The sequence below is a fragment of the Scardinius erythrophthalmus genome, assembly GCF_964197995.2.
Source record: "Scardinius erythrophthalmus genome assembly, chromosome: 11".
NCBI classification, from domain to species: domain Eukaryota; kingdom Metazoa; phylum Chordata; class Actinopteri; order Cypriniformes; family Leuciscidae; genus Scardinius; species Scardinius erythrophthalmus.
Genome location: NC_138231.1, coordinates 4,984,455 through 4,999,283, shown reverse-complemented (window position 1 = coordinate 4,999,283; position 14,829 = coordinate 4,984,455). Strand labels below are relative to the sequence as shown.

General features: G+C 37.5%; 1 protein-coding gene across 1 annotated transcript in view; it reads right to left on the bottom strand.

The window, feature by feature from the left end:
* The window catches only part of mgst3a (microsomal glutathione S-transferase 3a), a 26,487-nt gene extending 11,658 nt beyond the window's left edge, over window positions 1–14,829 (bottom strand). The window contains exon 1 of the mRNA XM_081379586.1: window positions 14,776–14,829. The gene's annotated coding sequence lies outside the window, so the exon portion shown is untranslated. The remainder of the gene's footprint in view (window positions 1–14,775) is intronic.

Genomic DNA, 14,829 nt, shown 5'->3' with positions numbered 1-14,829 from the left:
TTGGTGATTATGCTGATGTGCTCAAGACCGCCTGCTACCCCTGGAACTCCCCTCTTTTGGACGGACGTGTCCATGTACCCGTTTGTCCATCATAAAGATGGTCAGTCTCTTCGCCAGAATCCCAAGAAAAATCTTGCCTTCGACATTAAGGAGTGAGATAGTATGGAATTGCTTAATCCTTATGGAGTTTTCTTCCTTAGGGATGAAGCATCCCTCAGCGACCAGCAAACTATCAGCAAGGAAGTCTTTCTTCCATGCCACTCTCAGTAGCTTCCAAAGTCATCTCTTGAGCCTTTCGCAATACTTGTACAACTTATATGGAATGCCATTCGGCCCTGGGGCTGATTTTGCACTGGCCTTCCTGAGAAAGGTGTTCACCTTCTGCCAGCTTGGTTCCTCGGCTCTGAAGGGGGTAGCTGGTTCTGTTGGTTTTATAAGTTTCTCCATCTTCTCCAGGCTGTCCTCCCTTCTGGGGTCACTATGGACCTGACAAAGGTGCTCCTCCACCTCCTCCTTTATTGCTTTCAACTCCCCTGATCTTACATCACCCAGAAGTTTCGACAGATATTTGAAAGGATTCTTGGTGAAATCTGTCCTCTCCTTCATTCGTCGCTTCCTGTCCCTACAGTGACATTCAGCTAAATCACAAGATCTTAATGCGCTCCCTCAAGTTGTCACGGATTTCTTCGAGTGCTGGTCTCTCATCCACTGCTTCACGAAACGCCTTCCTCAGCCTCCACAGATCCCCTCTAAGGATTGCTATTTCCTTCACGCGTCTGCTTTCCTTTGGCTGGGTGTTTGTTTTGGCCTTCAGCTCTTTCCTTTCTTTCCGAAGCGATCAGCGCCTATGCTCCAAATAATGGAAGCCATAGCCTTGAGCTTCTTACCCACATCTCCTGCCAAGGCTGTTTCCAGCACCTCATCCACATCGTGATCAAACCTCTCCCACTCCTTCCTTGCCAGTGCAGCGGGCCAGTTCACTGATTCCTTTCGGGCCACTCCTACACATATGTCCTGTCCAGGTCGTCTAATGTCCTGTGTACCCTCCATCTCTGTCTGGTGCTTTGTGTCCTCTGAAACATCGGCGATGCCGTTCCTGCCCCCGTCTTCATCATGTGCCTGGAGATTCCAGGGGCTGTGGTTTGCTTCCTGCCCCGGCCTCTCCTCCGTCTCACCAGGTTATTACCATTTATCATTATTATCATCATTTAATAAAATATTATGCAGTAGCATATTATTTTCATCAAAAATTAAGACAATGAGAAATTTGAACGAAAACCACCAAAACATGCGAATTAATGAAGTTTTCCAAATATCTCCTGTCTCTGCTATCATTCTCCCATAATTATTTCAGCTCAGTCAGCGGTAAACAGACGAGGGACCCAATAAAAAAATCGCAAGTCTCGCCCCTGCTAGAGAACAGAACCAATCAGAGTTGAGGCTGCTCCAAGAACAGTTGAAAAGTTACAGTGGAAATGAGACTGACAGAAAATGTTTGGGGAAAAAATCTGGATACCAGTAACGTCATAAAAAGAAGGAGAGGGAGGCCAGGAGAACGACTTAACCAGTCTTTCAAAATGTTCTTTATCAAGACAGGTTAGTGTAGTCGTAGGGATGTCAATGTGATGGGATGCCGGTACATCTCATTAATGTATACCAGCGTGCGCCGCCCGAACGATTAAAGTCCTCATCTTTTTGCACTAGAGGGGCTAGTTTTTGTGTCACAAGAGGGGCTTTCGTACCAGGTAGTTCTAGGAACTAGCCACCAGGGTGGTTCCCCGAGAACTAATAGATCCCCTAGGACCTTTTCCTGGTTGCATTCGCACTGCCAGCAGGGACTCTGAAGTGACGTAAGCCGCGCTTGTTGTTGGGACTTATTTTGACGGCGCAGAGAACACCAGCCAAAGCCACACAGTGCTCGCATTCTCCATGTTCATTAGTTTACGATCTGTCTAACAGTGTGGTCTAATACGTTATTAAATAGAACTGTAATACATAGAAAGTAGACAGTAATGAAAAGTTATTAGCATATACGGTGTGGTTGATGTCCATTGTTGCTAGCTGAGCAGAAATACATAATCATGTTTCGGTTGGTCCCCTCAAAGTTGCGTTGGATTTTTTCCTACTCTTAAGTAGGAGCTAAATTCGTTCCTCCAAAAGAAGTTTCGAACTAAAATCGTTCCTAGTTCCTGTTTTGCGAACACGCCAAAATCCAGTTACTTCTGCCATTAGTTCTAGGAACTATGAAAAGGTTCCTCCGGTGCGAAAGCCCCGGCATGCCCAAGTACGATAACAATACTGTCAAGAAAACGCAAATACAACTCATTTACTCTTGAAGGTTACATTTATTAGCTTTATTATTTAATTTTGTATTTAAAATATTATGTAGTAGCATATTATCTTCATTTAGAATTTATGTAAAACTGAACAATTGAAGACGTGTATCAGATGTTTACACAGCAGATGCTTTCCAGACAAAGTGCTCTTTATAAGACACTTTGGAGATGTATCTGGGAACTGACTGGAAATAAATTCTATAGGCCTACATTTGATATAAAAACAAAATGTTTATTTTATTAGTTTATTAATTTCTTGTCTTTTGTTATTTCATTAGTTTGTCTTGAATAATTTCTTGATGACTTTAATGTTTCATAAGAAGCTATTAATCGCTTAATGCAATTTTTATGTAATATTTATATAGTCTTTGTATACAAAATTTATATAAAATAAGAAAAAGCAATATTTATTATACTCCTTAAATGCCCATATTTGATATCAGTAGAGAGCAGTGAGGGCCCAGAAATCAGAAGTGATTAAATCAATCATACCATTATTATTAAACACTGTAAGGAAGCCCCGCCGTTAAGCAGGGCATCAAAAAATTAGTTTATACTCATTGTGTTCCTCCCCACGGAAATCTTTAGTAAAAGGCGAAAGATTTATACGATCTGAAGAGAAACTTGAGTGTACTACTTTCTTCACTGCACCAGCACGTGACCAAGTGTAAGGAACACACTTCACGAGAACGGTGAAGGACACTGTGTGTTCAACATTTAACATAGATTATTTGTTGTGAGACTGGATAGTTAGAACTGTTTCATATGATAATAAAGTGACTCATCCGATCTGCTCTTTTTTAATTTTAAAGGTGAGATTAATTATTTTATGAACTTTATGATCCCCGTTGAACTGACACAGACCAACAGAGGGCGTTGTCTTCTTCCATCAGTAAGTGGAACACAGAGGAAAAGTTCTCTTCTAACTTTTCGCAATTGGGAAGGATTAGTTAAAGCTTAAAGATTGTGTCCACTTTACACCCAAGACGAAACTGCCCTCCTGAAAAGAAACACAGGATCTGATCAGGGCCGTCATTAGTGGTGACAAATAAAGGGGCCCCAATCACCCAGGGGGCCCACTAAATCGAGGAATTTTCCTATATTCCCCTACTCTTATGGATTAATATAGTATACTACAGCGTTAGCTTCTATGAGAGTTGACTGAAAACCACAAAAAAAACATGCGATTTAGTTTAAGAAGTTTTCCAAATATCTCCTGTCTCTGCCATCATTCTCCCATAATTATTTCAGCTCAGTCAGCGGCAAACAGACAAAGGACCCAATAAAGTCCCGCCCCTGCTAGTGAAAAGAACCAATCAGAGTTGAGGCTGCTCTGAGAACAGAACCAATCAGAGTTGAGGCTGCTCTGAGAACAGAACCAATCAGAGTTGAAGCTGCTCCGAGAACGGTTGAAAAGTTAGTGGAAATTTCACTTTTTCTCTTTAGAAATGTTCGATAATTTCTAATCGGTGTATTTAAAATAGGAAATGGAATAACGTAGTGCATTAGTTCGATACTGAAACGCAGATCAAGATCATCACAATCTATTATTTAACAGGTTTGAGAACCCTACCAGTTAGACAGGGCAATAAAAAATTTGTTTATACTCATTGTGTTCCTCCCCACGGAAATCTTTAGTAAAAGGCGAAAGATTTATTCGATCTGAAGAGAAACATAAGTATACTAGTTTCTTCACTGCACCAGCACGTGACCGAGTGTAAAAAACACACTTCACGAGAACGGTGACGGACACTGTGTGTTCAACATTTAACGTATATTATTTGTTGTGAGACTGGATAGTTAGAATCTTTTCATATGATAAAAAAAGTGACCTATGTGACTCATCTGGTCTTATTTTATTTTAAACGTGATTTCTTGATAATAATAAAAAAAAAAAAACTTTATGATCCCTGTTAAACTGACACAGAACTTCAGTCCAATCAGCAGCAACATGTATATACAGCACGCGGTATTAAAGTGAACTTGCACAATGGGTTCAAGGAAAGTAATTTACAAATGTGTTCGATGCAGCTCGGTATACGCAAAAACTGAGGATATTAGAAGACATGTTTGTCGTAAGTTTTATTGTAAAAATATAGGATATCAACATAATGATGTAGTTGTTTATATTTTTAGCTTCATTGCAAGTGTATGACATTTGGTATAGAATGGTAATTAAGTGCTTTTCCTAAAAATGAGAAAGAAAATACAGGGTATTAAAACAGTATGAACTCCAAATAAAGTCAGTATGTGAGGCTAAATAGATGTGTTTTACTCTGAATTAGGTAAGATGTGTGCTTCCATTTCAGTTTCAGCAATCCCTTCACTCGATTGGGATGTTCTCTTTTGTTCTGGGCGGCAAGTGCAGTAACTGTAACATCGTGCATATTTTGTAGTATTAAATAAACACATATTTATACAGACTTCATCAGGCTCCGAAAATTCTTCACAAAGAACACAAAGAATGGCCTTCTCAGCTGCCATAGTTGCAACTCTTGCGGCATCAGAACAGTGTGTTCAACGCATCACCGTTTCTGTTTAAAAAACGTTGTGCAACGTTTTGTCGGGGCTGAACGCAGCCCTGGTTCACACGGCAGGATAATTAGGCCGATTTTAGCCCCGATTCACCCCTTCCGACAACCTTAAGGATGCTCCGATTATCGTAAAATAATCTGATCCGATATTCCTGACGTGTGTGGTGTGTTAAGACTGCTCTCGTCTGCTCGGAAGGACGTCGTGACCGCTCCGATCTCAAATCGGGGATATCCAACATGTTGGATTTTTTTGGCCCGATTTCTCCTTGTGTGTGGTGTCCCCCTGGGACAAACGAGCACGCAGCCTGTGGACTTTGCCGTGTAGCCAATCAGAAAGCGAGGCGGCGAGGAAGCACCGGGACACAAAATCAAAACAGCCGGCGGCATGTCGCACCAGAAAGTCCGGTGGACGTCGGAGATGGAGGACCAACTGATAACGTTTTTTTCCGGATAAAAACAAACTACAAACTATCGCCACTGCATCCTCTTCGTCCGCCATGATTGTTTAATCTGAAGTCATGTTTGATCTTGAGGGATTTTGCAAGATTTCCCGTCTGACCTGGGAATGCTCGGGAGTCAAATCGGTTCGTGTGTGATGTGTTGATTTTGCCGTGTGGCTGCGCACCACACACTGTACGACCAAAACCGTTAGACCCGTGATTTTTTTAAATCGCCGTGTGTGGGGTCTCTCAGGTTTGGAAAATCGGCCGACAATTTTAAAATCGTCCCATGTGAACCAGGCTTAAGAACAGAACCAATCAGAGTCGAGGCTGCTCCAAGAACAGAACCAATCAGAGTTGAGGCTGCTCCGAGAACAGAACCAATCAGAGTCGAGGCTGCTCCGAGAACAGAACCAATCAGAGTTGAGGCTGCTCCGAGAACAGAACCAATCAGAGTTGAGGCTGCTCCGAGAACAGAACCAATCAGAGTTGAGGCTGCTCCGAGAACAGAACCAATCAGAGTTGAGGCTGCTCCGAGAACAGAACCAATCAGAGTTGAGGCTGCTCCGAGATCAGAACCAATCGGAGTTGAGGCTGTCTAAGAACAGAACCAATCAGAGTTGAGGCTGCTCCGAGAACGGTTGAAAAGTTACAGTGGAAATGAGACTGACTGAAAATGTCACTTTTTCTCTTTAGAAATGTTTGGTAAACACTACTCCAGTACTTATAATACAAAATGGAATAACGAAGTGCATTAATTCCGAATAAGAACACAGTTTAAGATCATCACAATCTAATATTTCAACAAAATTGAGAGCCCTAGCAGTAAAGCAGGGTAACAAAAAATTAGTTTATACTCATTGTGTTCCTCCCCACGGAAATCTTTAGTAAAAGGCGAAAGATTTATACGATCTGAAGAGAAACATGAATGTACTAGATTCCTCACTGTACCAGCACGGACCCGAGTGTAAGGAACACACGTCACGAGAACGGTGAAGGACACAAGTGTAGTCGAAAGACAAACTGCTGCAACCTATTTCTTGGTATTTGCTTGGTGAAATTGCTAGCCAATTTTCATCATACATTTCACACAATTATACACCACATTCCTTGTTTCAGTTTAACAAAATTCCCACATTTCCTCTGTCGAGTTTAATATATATTTTTTAGATCGTTTGTTCATTGACTCATTGATTTATTCATTCATTCATTGATTCATACAGTAGGCTAGGCTAGCGTCGTAGGGGTGAACTAGCCAGCTAACAAACTGCACACGATGGCAGACAGTGCTGTCGACCTGATTTTGGCGAAGCCATTTGAACGCCTTCCTTACGAGGAGAAACTTAGAATTAAACAGCAGGGCTGTGACCATAATTTAATTCAATACAGCACTGCTTTGATGTAACTTTTTCATAATTTAACACTGTTGATGTTGTCACAGTGCATGCCCAACTGAACATTATTTATTCTTTTAAGGATGGAGACAAGTGAGAAACAGTGAGACAAGCCCGGATCCACATGACTTGATGCTTAATTGGGGACGAAGAGAACTCACAAGTTTTTATCATATTCAGTGTGGAAGCAGTTGAACAGAAGACTTTATTTCAAGCAATGGATGTGTTTCAAAAATGTTTTACATCTATGACAAACTACTTCAAGACCTCTGCACCCATTTTGGGAGTTTTTGTAGCACGCAAACTTTAATATATCTAGAGATATATCTGGAGGAGTTCCTGCCTCATTAAGAACTTTGATCATCATCATCATTAGGTCCAGTAGTCAACATATGTATTTGTAGTTTTATTACTCAAGGTATGTTTACACTAACACATCAATGCATTCAGTGTACAGTGAAGAACTTTTAATAAAGTTGTGATTAGGATTTATTGTTATTAATTTGTGTATTCTTTCCATATTTGTATAGGTTATTGAATTAAATAGGTTATTAATGTGTAGTTCTTAATTTAGTGTTCATTTTGAATTTTTGTGTGCTGTATGCTGTACAATTGTATGTATGCTATGTGTATTTTTGTGTAGGTTTTGAATGTGTTCTGTTTGTACATATTTGCATAGGTTTTGAATTTATTATGTGTGTTGTATGTACACTTGTGCATTTTGAATTTATGTACACAATTATGTATATTTACATTAAATCCTAGACTCCACAATATATAGTTTGTAATTGAAAAATATATTTGTTGAAACATATGTGTTGTTTATACAAATAAACAATTGTATTTGAAAACAATGTGTATTTTATTTATTAAAATAAGGTCATAAATAAAAATAAATATTTAACTCAACTGTTGGGTTATTTTAACCCAACTGTATTTTAACCCAATGCATTGGGTTAAAATAACCCACAGTTGGGAAGGTGCTATACCAATCCACAGTTGGGTTATTCGTTGGGTTATTTTTAACCCAACATTTTTAAGTGAGTATATTTAATCAAAGTATTTCGCTGCCGCTCCTATTAGAAAGTAATTCAAATTAGATTTGCGTCTGAAAAGACGCTCAAATTTATAAACAGATACATTTTATTGATCGTGCCATTTATATGGCAAAAATAGTTTTTTTTTTTTGTTTTTTTTTTTTTTTTCGTGTAAATGATACACACTGCAAACCCCTTGGGTAGGATTAGGGGTGTGGAGTACGTGCGTATTAGGCCTACACGCCATAAAGTGCGTATCATATATGCACGCAAAAACTATTTTTGGCGAATAAATGGTAGGCCTACGAGAAATAAATTTCGTGCTATAGATAAGCACTTTCACAAGAGTCTGGCAGAGTGGATCCTCATTTTCACCTCACGATGACAGTAAGATAATATTTCTTTCTTTTATGATTGTTTGGTAATTTACTGATCTGAATAGAATTTCGACATTAACGGTTGTCCGGGACACGTGCGTGAGTTTTTTAAGGGACAAGTGAAAGAGAATTGTAGCCTACTTGCCCAACCGAACAAATGCCCTGATTAAAAAATAAAATCAAAAAAATAAAATAAGAAATAACGTAGGCCTACTCGGTTAGGCTACTAACGTAACCTCAGTTCCCTGAGAGTAGGGAAAGAGTAGAGAGTACAAATTAGGGAAAGAAATGCCCTTTATAAAGCTAAAAAAATTATTCTGATAAGAGTGTTTTCCAACAGTGATGTAATGACACATTGACAATTTAAGTTTGAAGGGAGTAAAGCCTCTGTTTAGGCTGGAAATGTAATTTTGACAAAAGAAGAACTTTTATTTTAAATAAATCTTAATTTTAAATCAGCCTACAGTGTGACATTTCATCATATTATCATGCTTAACACTGAGAATTTGAATAATTGAAATGTGATGATCAGATGCAGATATCTAAATCAGAGAATATCATAGGTTCGGGAGGTTGGCGGGTGGATTATTTAGTTTTAACAGCAGATTCGGGGGACTCAAAGTGCACCAGATTAATGAATTTATCTTTAAAATGTACAAAATTTTCTTCCGGGGGGGCAAGCCCCCGGACCCCCCTAGAGGTACCGAGCTCAATCCACAAAATACTCTATACTTTATTATATGAAATAAATAAATGAAAATATGTATATTATTACGTTTTTTTTTTGTTTTTTGTTTTTTTGTGGGGACCCCCCAAGAGCTTTGACACAATTCGGACACTGGTTCCAGGCCTTAAAGACATGGAGTTGGACAGAGCAATGCCTCAGCTTTACAAACTGTTCTCATTAGTGGCAACAATTGGAGCTACATCTGCAGGTGTGGAAAGGAGCTTCTCCTGTTTAAAGCAGCTCAAGTCCTACACCCGTAACACAATGGGCCAAGGCCGTTTAAGCAGCCTAGCTCTGCTGGCCGTTGAGAGGACACTGGTCAAGTCACTGGAAAAGACGCCTAGTTGGTACGACAAGGTCACAGAGCATTTTCTTGAAAAGGAACGAAGGGCAGAATTTACGTATAAATAAATGGACAATTTTTATGATGTAGGCCGAAAATGAGCTTCCCCTCTTTGAAAGACCAGCAGCCGCCACTAATACATTTATTAGCTTTATTATTAAATAAAATATTATGCAGTAGCATATTATCTACATTTAGAATTTATGTAAAACTGACCTTTTAAAGACGTGTATCAGATGTTTACACAGCAGATGCTTTCCAGACAAAGTGCTCTTTATAAGACATTTTGGAGATGTAGCTATAATGGAGATGTATATAATGTTTATTTTATTAGTTTATTCATTTCTTGTCTTTTGTTATTTCATTAGTATGTCTTGAATAATTTCTTGATGACTTTAATGTTTCATAAGAAGCTATTAATCGCTTAATGCAATTTTGATGTAAGATTTATATCGACTTTGTATATACATTTATATACAATAAGCAAAAGCTATATTTATTATACTCTTTATATGCCCAGATCTTATCCCATATTTGATATGAGTGGAGAGCGGTGAGGGCCCAGAATACAGAAGTGATTAAACCAATCCATTAACTTTTGTGACCAAATGCACCGATTCCACGCACCACGTGTAGAAAAAACGATTAAACTCTATCATTTCTCCATGTAATCTGACATTAACCACTGTAAGGAAGCCCCGCCGTTAAGCAGAGCATCAAAAATTAGTTTATACTCATTGTGTTCCTCCCCACGGAAATCTTTAGTAAAAGGCGAAAGATTTATACGATATGAAGAGAAACATGAGTGTACTGGAGTTTAGTATCGCAACAGCACGTGACCGGGTGTAAGAAACACACTTCACGAGAACGGTGACGGACACCACGTGTTCAACATTTAACATAGATAATTTGTTGTAAACTGGATAGTTACCTTGTATGGTAACAAAGTGACTCGTCCGGTCTGCTCTTTTTTATTTTAAACGTGATTTCTAGATTTAAAAAACACTTTATGATCCCTGTTAAACTGACACAGACCAGTTTAAACTTTAAAGAACTTTCTGTTGTTCTGTTGTGAAATGTTTAAGATATCACTACTGCCAAAAACCGCGAATATACACATCACTGCTCTTGAAGGATACATTTATTATCTTTATTATTTAATAAAATACGATGCAGTAGCATATCATCTTCATTTGATGAAGATAATGAGAAATTTAGGCCGTTTTATTTTACACTTAAATGCAGTCTTTTTAATTTCTGAATGGTTACCTTAGCTGTTAATAGCCTACATACATATATACATTTTTATTTATTTTTTTTGATGGTAGGCCTACTTTATATATTCTTTTTTTAAAATTAGTTTGTTAATTTCTTATCTTTTGTTACTTTATTAGTTTGTCTTGAATAATTGCTTGATTACTATAGCCTTTAATGTTTTATAAGAAGTTATTAGTCGCTTAAATGTCATTTTGATGTAATATCCCAAGTTAATAAATCAAGCACACCATTACATTAACATATAGTGAACAAATGCACGTGTTATACACACGTATATTAAATTATTACTCAGAGTAAGATTGCCACGTGATTCTATCATTATACACTGTAAGGAAGCCCCGCCGTTAAGCAGGGCATCAAAAATTAGTTTATACTCATTGTGTTCCTCCCCACGGAAATCTTTAGTAAAAGGCGAAAGATTTATACGATCTGAAGAGAAACATGAGTGTACTAGTTACTTCACTGCACCAGCACGTGACCAAGTGTAAGGAACACACTTCACGAGAACGGTGAAGGACACTGTGTGTTCAACATTTAACAGATTATTTGTTGTGAGACTGGATAGTTAGAACCTTTTCATATGATAATAAAGTAACTCATCCGATCTGCTCTTTTTTAATTTTAAACGTGAGATTTAAAAAATAATAATAATCACACTTTATGATCCCTGTTGAACTGACACAGACCAACAGAGGGCGTTGTCTTCTTCCATCAGTGAGTGGAACACAGAGGAAAAGTTCTCTTCTAAAGTTCTAATTTTTCTTAAAAACTAACAAAAACACCAAACTGAAAGTGAGAAGCACTTCTGGACAAGAGACAGACAGACATTTATGAGTACAGCATAACTTCTTGTTTCTTTATTGTGTGTGTTGAGATAAAAAGAGCAAAAAATGTTTCACAATCGGAGGGATTATTTCACCAGCCTAAAATATCGTGTCCACTTTACACCCAAGACGAAACTGCCATCCTGAAACGAAACAGCACTTCTACTTTTCAGTACAGTCACGCTTCCACACCACCGCCGCTCGCGCACTTAAACATACGATTTCAACACATAATATTTATAATACCATTACATTAACATAAAATATGAGTGACAACTCAGCGTACGAAGAATATAGAAAATGAAGTAATATAAAGTCAAGAAAGCAGCATCACGATGCGAAGATAATGCTCTATTTTTCAACAAGTATAGGAAGCCCCGCCGTTAAGCAGGGCATCAAAAAATTAGTTTATACTCATTGTGTTCCTCCCCACGGAAATCTTTAGTAAAAGGCGAAAGATTTATACGATCTGAAGAGAAACATGAGTGTACTGAAGATTACTAAAGCACCAGCGGGTACCCGAGTGACAGGCACACGGTTCACACGAACGGTGACAATATGACGGACATAAACATTGCAAATATTATGCTATAGCACAACGTATTATAATGTTAAAACGACTATGTAACTAAGTTGTATAACAAACAAAGAGTGTATGGGTTAATAAAATAAAAAAGACTTAAAGAAATGTATAGTACTCCATTGCATTGTGGGTAAGAGGGGTTACTTCCGGTTTCGTCATCGCTCACGGAATCAGGTCGCTTTACCATAGGTTGTCTTCTTATGGCATATTATTGCCTTAAAGCGGCTTTGGCTTTACTTGTAAACATATAATATACGTCTATATGTCCTGGCATGGTAGAAAGGTGGCTTTACATGTTCAAAAAAAAAAAAAAACAGTAAACACACGTTTGAACTATGACCTATGGATAAAATGTCTGCTAAATGAAATAAAGGAAATACAACAAGCAAATACAACATGCAATATGCAATAAACCGTGTAGCATTTTCGGTCATTGCTATTAATTTTTAGTAAAATAATCAAAACTATGAAATAATAAAATATGCAAATAAATATCATTTAAAACAGCATGTATGCTGGACACATGCTGGCTGCCTTCATGACTGGGTCCACTAATCAATTTAAGAATAAATACATAAAGAAAAAAAAAATCATCTAAGCTTTGTAAGCAAAGTATAATTTATATTTGTTTACAATTTTTTTTAAAAACAACAACAATATTTAGAACTGTTTTTATGATCATGACAAACATAAATCACAAATATGTCGAAACGTTTAACTGGTCCACTCGTGTATGTGTATGTATAAGCTTGAAATGAAATTGACTAAGAAATTTAAAAAAAGTCCCTTAACTTTCCTCATGTATTCTCTATGGTAGTGCTTAACATTACGGATGCAATATATTTTTGCCCACATGTAAGATTTCAAGGCGCTGTTTCGCCTTTTCCGTGGCGGGTCATTTAAATAGCACAGTCTCATCTGTCAATCATTCGCTGTGGAAATCGAGGAGAAGCGCTTTACGATCACATATGGTTAACAAAAAAGTTCAAAAAATCGTTTTGTTACAACACATACTTACTGAAAAATTACGTGTTTTAAATCAAGCAGGTAAATTAAGATGAATTCTTTACATTTTTGGAGATTTTTTTTTATTATTCTTCAATTATTTAATCGTGTTGTTAATAGTTTTGAATGGTTTGTAAAGTTTAATATATAAATACAAACAAATATGAATCTGTTAGCAAAATTAAATTAATACAAATTACAGTAAACCAAACTTTTGATAGAAATGTATAATTTATTGGAGTTTCTTTAGGTACTTTTACCTGGTCCACTTGTGTATGTATAAGCTTGAAATCAAATTGACTAAGAAAAAAAAAAAAGTTATTTCTCCCCGTCGGGGAATCGAACCCCGGTCTTCCGCGTGACAGGCGGAGATACTGTCCACTATACTAACGAGGAGAGGACTGATTTTACAATCGGAATGTGGGACTTTTAATTTGACATTTCCGCATTTCTGTTCCAGATAAAAGCAAGGTAAAGTACCATATCCTGCCTACAACCTTCAGTCCCATCCTCGTCAGTATAGTGGACAGTATCTCCGCCTGTCACGCGGAAGACCGGGGTTCGATTCCCCGACGGGGAGAAATAACTTTTTAGTTTTGTTTTATTTAACAATACTCAGTTGACATAAATAGAAGTACACATTTTTTAATTTTTGCTCAAATTGACCAAATCTGCTAAAATACAATATTGAAAAAGTGTATCTGACATATACAAAATACCATCAACAGAACTTACAACAGCCTATTCCACTTGCAACCATCTGACTTTAAACATTATTAAAGAGCCCCGCAATAAAGCACGACATCAAAACAATTATTAGTACTCATTGTGCTCCTCCCCACGGAGAACACATCTCCCACAGGAACGGTACGAACATGAAGTGCATTAATGCGTATGTGAGAAAACAATAGTGTAACACAACTGATATAACACACGGATTATATAGGCTTAGTAAAGAAATACAATGCAAAAACACCACCAATTAAAAAGTACTTTGTTATTACATAGATGGTCGAATTTGACGCTCAATTTGCGTTTAGTGTGAACGCAGCATTAGGTAGGCTATATAATGAAATAGGTTATAACAAAACAATAATAGCAATAGGTTATAATGAAATGCAACAAATCGCACTGCCTGTGGGTATACAAGTGCTTCCGGTTTCATCATCACGCCTTCTTCTACCTCCTCTTTCACGAACTTTTGCAAATTCACAATAAATTCACAAAAATCTAAAGCACCTCAATCACTAAAACAAACAAACATCTAGGCTACTCGTTTCCCAGTATTTCCATTGATATAATATGGACAAAACTGAAATTATAGCCAACAGATGAAAATTATAAAGGAAAACACATTGTAATAAATCTTTTAATCCCATTAATTCTGCCTCACTAAAAAAGATATGGAATTATCAACAGAGAAACAGCAATTAAACCGGAAAAGTATTGAGGAACAGCTTTGAGGCATATCAAGACATAAATGTAATTATTCATAAAAACTACAGCATATTATTAAATGAAAGAACAACATACCAGCAGCCACATCACAAACTCTACAGCGACACGTAGTGTTAATGAACGGTACGGCACTCTACAGCCCAAACTGCGTTTAAAACGATTATAGTTATTAAAAACAAGGCCATCAAAGGTATATATTATTGTTAATAGCGATTGTGAATATTAACATGATGATACCAGACAAACTTTTCACCCATCAACCTCAAGCGCCCGTTATTCTAGGCTATATTGTACATAATTCATGAGAAACTGTCGTTCCTTAAAGTAGGCTAAGCCCTCAGAAAGTAACAACCATTAGTAACAACCATTATATTTCAATTAAAATATCAATTCCGACTCAAATTAGGTGTTCAGTCCAATCCGTAAAACTGAGGCTCACCTTGTATCTTTCCATCAACTCCGGTCACATGTTTTTCAGAAATTGCTGGAAATC